The 7,172-nt window shown below is 42.1% G+C and overlaps 1 protein-coding gene across 4 annotated transcripts in view; it reads right to left on the reverse strand.

Annotated features, from left to right (window-relative positions):
• The window catches only part of HERC4 (HECT and RLD domain containing E3 ubiquitin protein ligase 4), a 124,678-nt gene extending 122,560 nt beyond the window's left edge, over positions 1–2,118 (reverse strand). For 2 of the 4 annotated variants that reach the window (XM_012762704.3, XM_012762703.3), the window contains exons 1-2: positions 1,786–2,118; positions 377–407 (exon numbers count right to left, since the gene is read on the reverse strand). The gene's annotated coding sequence lies outside the window, so the exon portion shown is untranslated. Of the gene's footprint in view, positions 1–376; positions 1,645–1,785 lie in introns of those variants that run through there. The other 2 variants (XM_076010031.1, XM_076010030.1) reach the window with 2 other exon arrangements.
• Between the last annotated feature and the right edge of the window lie 5,054 nt (positions 2,119–7,172).

Consider the following 7,172-nt stretch of genomic DNA (forward strand, 5'->3'; position numbering starts at 1 on the left):
AAGAATGTATATAATATGCTACATAAGTATTCTGTTTCAAAAACCAACTAGTTCAAAACCAGTTTTATTTTTTTAATGCATCATATAGAAATGTTTGGAAAAACACATCACTCTACGATTCTCTGCAAAATTTAAAACATTAATCATCTTTGACTTTTTATCTTGTGGTAAACTAAACTAATGGAAATAATAAGTATCTTGATGAAATTAATCAGATTAATTTTTGCCTTAAATAATATCAACGGGAATAAAAAATAAGACAGCTTTCCACTGCCCAAAAAATAAATTATACACAGTGAAAAATTTATCTAACTACAGAAATATAACCTTGCAACCTCCCTCAAATCCTAGTATAATTAAACCTTCTAATACCTACCTCCACATCAACAGAAAACTGAAGTTCTTATCTGTAACAGAAATAAAACCAATAATGGAAATTTTTAGAAATATCCTACAATTTAAATTACTCTTCCAATTATTCATTCATACTAATAGGCTAGAGAGAAAATTAGGATTCTCTTATCAAGCCATAATCTCAAAACACCACCTCCACTATATCCTTTGTATTATAATAAACCAGTAAACATTTAGAAAAAGAAAAACAGAAAAACAATCACCTCCAAAGATCCTATTTTACAAATCAAAACACTAACATTACAACCTCACTACTAATTTAAAGTTAAATCAAAGTACGTAATTTGGATACAGAAAAAATATGCACTTTAGCAAGAGTTTCCCCAAAATTCAACATTTTATCTTGCGAGTGGTAACTGTGACTAAAAAAATCTCCCCTGGGCAATATATATCTATGTATTCCTCTGAGACAATTATTTGAAGATGAAAACAAGAATTTGCAAATAATCCCAGCACTGCTGATTTTTCAAGAATAGGAATGGGGGCTGGGACACTACCGGCAGTAGTTCGATGGCGAAATCTGTAGAACTTTCCAGTACACTGACTATTTCTTCGCTTGTTAAAAAAGACACAAATAACAGAGTCCACCGCATCTAAACCTACATAGATTTTTAAACACATCGCGTTACTAAATAACTATTACAGGAAGTCAGCCTTATTCTTGTAGTAGTCACTCACACTCCTTACATAGAACCTGCGAAGTTTCAAAACCCAGTTTTCCTACGTTCCGGCTAGTAAGTGCCTAAAGTGTCCCATTCCACAACCCATCCATTAACAGATTTGATTTCATTCTTTTGGGGCATCAGAACTCGATAGCTCCTGAGAATTCTGCATTGTCTCCTATACACACACACACATATATATATATACATTTTTTTTTAATTATGGGAGGACAGGAAACACCCAATATTTTCACGCTCGAGGTTTAACCATTCTTTTCTTTAAAAAGTCAGAAAGCGTCCTCTCGCCAGCAACAGGTAGGGGAATGAGAAGCAGCTTAGCCCGGTCTTTCCCTGAACATGCACCCAGATCAGCTCACTGGGACCGGGGAAGAGAAATCATCTGCACACACCCAACCTCGCGGCCAAGCAGACAACTACGGCAGCCGCCCGCTGGCAGCAGCCGCAGAGGCCGGCGGACGAGGCTTGGCACCCCACGGCCTCAACCCGAGGGAGGCTCTTCCCCAGGGAAGTGCGACATTCCAGCCCCCAGACCAGGAAGCCCGGACCCTAGCCTCGCCCCCCGCCCCTCACCCCCAGGAAGCGCCGAGAAAGCGCCCTGCGCCGGGCTGGCCTGTATCCGCCCAACCAAGCCTGCCCCCCTCCCTAACGCCATCGCACGCCCCCGAACCCACCGGGGGCAACGACTCACCCGGCGCCTCAGAGCAAGGGAAGCCCAAGGCGACAGGGGACGGCCCCTCCCCGGAGAGCGAGGCAGCCGGCTGCTGAGGCAGATCTTCAACTCCTGGGACTCTCCTTCTTCAGCCAGTGGCGGCGAACACCAGCGCTTCTCCGGCGTCTGTGAGGCTGCTCCGCTGCTCCCCTCCCGGCCCCTGTGAAACTTTACCGGGTTCCTCAGAGGAAAGCAGCCGCCACCGCTGTCCAGTGCAGAGACAGCCGTCAGCGACCCGGATGAAGCGGGAGGAGAAGGACTGGAGGCGAGCGGGGCGGAGAGCGCGAGGGGTGGGGAGAGTTGGGGAAGAGACTGGGGAGGAGAAGGGAGAGGGGGAGGTGGCTACGTGAGGGAGGGGGGGAGGGGGTAGCCGGAAGTGAACCGCAGAGCACGCGCGCGAGCCCGCCCACTTCCCGGCTCGCGCGCCTGCGCCAGAATCCTCCCAGGCACATCGGCCCCGGCGCTTGCGCAGTGTGCCGTTTTGCGTTGTTTTAAGAGGGAGACGCCAACTACAGAAGTTGGAGTTTGCGAAGACTAACGAAGAAGGTGTTAACGTGTTTTTAACAACGCCTTGGCGTGCACAGGGCCTTTAAATGAATTAAAAAAAAATTTTTTATTGGTTGTCTTTCTGTTCATGGGTTTTAGTCTTTTTAATATTTTGCTCTCCCTTCTCCTAAGGAGATTTTGAAGTAGCAGGTGAAATTCACAAATGTGGATATAAGGACAGGTGAATATTTTTATGTTACCCCTTAGCTTCAGCTGAAGCTAATCTGAGGGTGTCAGATATATTGATAGCAATGGCTGAATCTACTTGCCATATTAAATGTCAAACCCAGTTCAGGTTCCTGATAAAGTATTGGCTCCCATCACTTTCTGCACTCCCCTGGAAGATAAGCTTAAATTGCTGCGCCTCGTTCGTTCAGAGAAAATTAACGCATATGGCTTCAGTCTCTGCTTCGTAAAAACAAAGTCTGTTTCCTAGTCCAGTGTTAACATAATCTCATAATGTGCAGGACGATGTGGAATAATGCATTTTGGAACTTTTAGATGTTGCTAGAACCTGTGACTTTGGGGTGAATGTTGAGAACCTAGAAGGAATTTCACAATAGGCCACATTTCATTATCGCCAACTGAAAAATATATTTCAGATTAAGAAGTAACTGTGCTAGAATATGTTTAAGTGTGTGTATTCCAACTGTAACAAATTACCACAAATCGGGTGGCTTAAAACAACAAATTTATTGTCTTACAGTTCTGAAGGCCAAAATTCCGAAATTGAGGTGGCGGCAGGCTCATTTCCCTCTTGGGGGTCTCAGAGAGAGAGAATCTTTTCCAAACCTCTCCTAGTTTCTAGAGGTTGCCCGCAATCCTTGGCACTCCTGGTAGAAGCATCACTCTAATTTCTGCCTCCACCTTGACCTGGTGTTTTCCCTGTGTGGCTGTCTCCAAATTTTCCTGTTATAAGGACACCAATCATTGGATTAAGACCCACCCCACCCTCATCCATTATGACCCTATCTTAACATGATTACATCTGCAAAGAATTTATTTCCAGGTAAGATCACAGTCACAGGTACTGGGGGTTAGGACTTTAACATATCTTTTTGGGAGACCAAATTCAACCTGCAATAGTATGTTACAGAAATAAGTGTAAAAATGACAAGATATTTAAGCAAAGAAAGCATAATTTCAACATTATAAGTGGTAGGAATGTTTACAAACATGCTTTATTCTTATTTTGACAGCTTCATTGCTCTTGTAGGGCTTTTGCTTGTTGTCTTTTAACCATAAGGAATTGTTGCCTCAGAATATATCATTAAAAGGGAAGTTATGAAATTCAGGATCTTTAAGATATGCACATGCTGCTACAGCAAACATTAAAACTTGAGTGGCTTAACATAATAAAAGTGTACTTTTTACCTTTTTAACAGCCCAAGTGTTTATTCCTAATGAGTGGAAACTGAGTTCCAGGGCCTTGGGGATGATGGAGGCAAGGGGAGTTTCTTAAAATCCTTATCTGTGAAATGCCATGTGTCACTGCATTAACAAGATAACATTAGCAAGAACCATACACCTAGGCCGGACACAGTGGCTCACGCCTGTAATCCTAGCACTCCCGGAGGCAGGCAGATTGCTCAAGGTCAGGAGTTCGAAACCAACCTGAGCAAGAGCAAGACTCTGTCTTTACTATAAAAAATAGAAAGAAATTAATTGGCCAACTAATATATATAGAAAAAATTAGCCGGGCATGGTGGCGCATGCCTGTAGTCCCAGCTACTTAGGAGGCTGAGGCAGAAGGATTGCTTGAGCCAGGAGTTTGAGGTTGCTGTGAGCTAGGCTGACGCCACGGCACTCACTCTAGCCTAGGCAACAAAGTGAGACTCTGTCTCAAAAAAAACAAAGTACTATTAATATTTTCTACTATGGAAGGGAGAGCATGAATTGGTGGACAGCTGTCTCTGCCATATGTATGCATCTCTATCTGGAATATGTTTAAAGATAGGTCTTGCTTACAGAAAGTGGAATGGACATCCAGGAACCTCCTAAGTCTGTGAAACTGGTGTAAGATCTTAGAAAAATAGACTCTGGTTATCTTTAAGGTAAAACAAGTATAGGATCAAACGCTATTAGCATAATGTAAATTGCTGTATAAGAGCAGCATGAGATTAGTGAGTATGGCCTCTGGTGCTGGTTTATCTGTGTTCAGAACCTACGCCTACAGCTCACCTCAGACCTCTGTCCTTCTATCCCCTGGAACACAGACATTTACTAATGCTCTGTTTTACAGAATACTACATCTCAGCCATAATTTTTATAATTATGCTAATAATCCACATATCACTGGGTTGTTGCAAAGACTTAGTAATGTAAAAAAAAAATATGCAGTACCATGTTCATGGCAAGAGTTTTTTAAGCGTTAACTTTTACTAGTATTTACTAGTATTATTTCTCCTGAATACTAGTATTCTTTCTCCTGAACTACTAGTAAGAGAACATTTGGGAAAGCAGTCCTTATCACTGTTAGAGTCGGGATACCCACAGCGTTACCGGACAGAGAGACAAGTCACCGAGGATGCAATCACACAAGAGGAGGTTTTTATTTTCTGGCTAGCCAGGGTCCAAGCCCTAGAGCACCAACGCAGTGGCCACTCTCGCAGGCAAGGACCCCGACCAGAACAACGGCATGCCTTTTATCCCCATGGTGCACAAGCTGTGCACAAGCTGACTACACATGGATCATGTGTTGACCTTTAAAATGATTGGTTGCCCACTATTGCCTTTTGAAATAATTGGCGGGTTGGTTGCCCTCTATTGACTGATGGGCCAGTCGCCTGTGCTTCAATGACCTCATCCCATAATTCCCCACATGGCGGTGTAGCAAGCAAGCAATGACCAGAAGCAAAGGTTTGCGGTTAGCTCATAGCCCCACCCAAGTAAATTCCCGACAATTGGAAAAATTCCTCTGCCCTTCCTCTGCCCTACAAATTCCTCTGCCCTTCCTCTGCCCTACAAATTCCTCTGCCCTTCCTCTGCCCTACAATCACCAGAAATAAAATAGTTTTAATTTAGAACAAAGGTAAAGTATTTTTTACCTGTTTTTATTTAAGAACATAATGCTCAGACTGTTGAGAGACCACCACTAAAAGAAGTATTCATTCTTGTCCCACTCTTCTCCTTGCTTCCTTCCATCCAGCTATATGCTGCTCCTGCTGGATCTCACCTCATTTCCACCATTCAAATCTCTATTCATGCCACCTCTCCAGTCTTCCCTGACCACCCTATTCAAAAAGCCATCCCCTCATTCCCTATCACCTTATCCTACTTTATTTTTCTTCATAGCCATTATCACAACCTGACATTTTATTAAATAATATATAAATATATAATGTTTATTATATAATATATAAAGATAAGAAAATAGACATGCAATTATATATAATCTATTTATATATTATATAAATAGATAGATAACTTTGGCTCCTCCATTAGAATGAAAATTCCATAAAGGCAGGGATTTTGCCTTTTTTGTTCCATGTTCTCTCCCCCAGTATCTTCAACAGTTCCTGCCCCATAGCTTGTGCTCAGAACATATTTATCGAATTAATTAATTAATGGTGGTGACAGCATTGTAAATTATCTTAACTTTCTTTTTTTAACTCTGTCTCCTGGACTAGAGTGCTATGGCATGATCATAGCTCACCAGCCTCAAACAGTTGGACTCAAGCAATCCTCCTGCCTCAGCCTCCCAAGTTGCTAGGGCTACAGGCGTGTGCCACCACGTCTGGCTAATTTTGCTATTTTTTGTAGAGACGAGGTCTTGCTCTTGCTCAGACTAGTCTCAAACAAAATACCACAGACTAGGTGTCTTGAAAAACAGCAACTTACTTTCTTACAGTTCTGGAGGCCACAAGTCTAACATCAAGGTGCCAGTGGGTTTGGTTTCTTCTAGACCTCTCTCCTTGGCTTGTAGATGGCCACCTCCTTACTGTGTGTTCACATGGTCTTCCCTTGTTCTGTGTGTTCTCTGTGTCCGACACTCTTAGTGTAGGACACCCACCCATATAACTTCATTTTACTTTACCTCTTTAAAGGACCTATCTCCAAATACAGTCACATTCTGAGGTACTGGGAGTTTAGAACTTCAGCATATGAATCCCGAGGGTAGTGGGAGACAAAATTCAGCCCATAGCAGTTTCTTTCTTTATTCTGAATTGCATTATAGAAAGTCCTTTTTCAAAGCTGGGTGTGGTGGTGCATGCGTGTAGTCCCAGCACTTTGGGAGGCTGAGGCAGGAGGATGGGTTGAGCCCAGAAGTTTGAAGTTACGGTGAGCTGTGATTGAACCACTGCACTCCAGACTGGGTGACAGAGCAAGACCCTGTTATAAATAAATTAATTAAATAAATAAAGTGCTTTTTCTGTTATCGTAAGTGGGTATGGGCATGTCCCAGAAAAGACTGAGATGGGAGAAATAACTCTGCTGCTACAATAGAGAAACAACAGAGAGGAAAATGTGGCCCTTCTTTCTAATAGATGCAAATGAAACAATTTTATTGATAATATTGTATGTTATAGAATATGCCATGTAATTTACATATAAAGAATAATAATTCTAGGTATTTATTATAGGAATCCTTCTCAGCTTTCACCCTCACAATTATCCCAACCTCCTTTCCAGCTCCAAATTTACATTCTGGCTTCATTTTCCTTCTTAGTATGTTAACATCACCAATGCCAGAAACATTTCTTAAATGCTCTTTTTTTATAACTATACGATTTCTTCTAATCGTATAGTTTCTTTCCATCTTCTAATTACAGGAATTCCAGTGACATGCAAACAGGCATAAACATGAAAAAACACATGTA

The sequence above is a fragment of the Microcebus murinus genome, chromosome 14 (assembly GCF_040939455.1).
Source record: "Microcebus murinus isolate Inina chromosome 14, M.murinus_Inina_mat1.0, whole genome shotgun sequence".
NCBI classification, from domain to species: Eukaryota; Metazoa; Chordata; class Mammalia; order Primates; family Cheirogaleidae; genus Microcebus; species Microcebus murinus.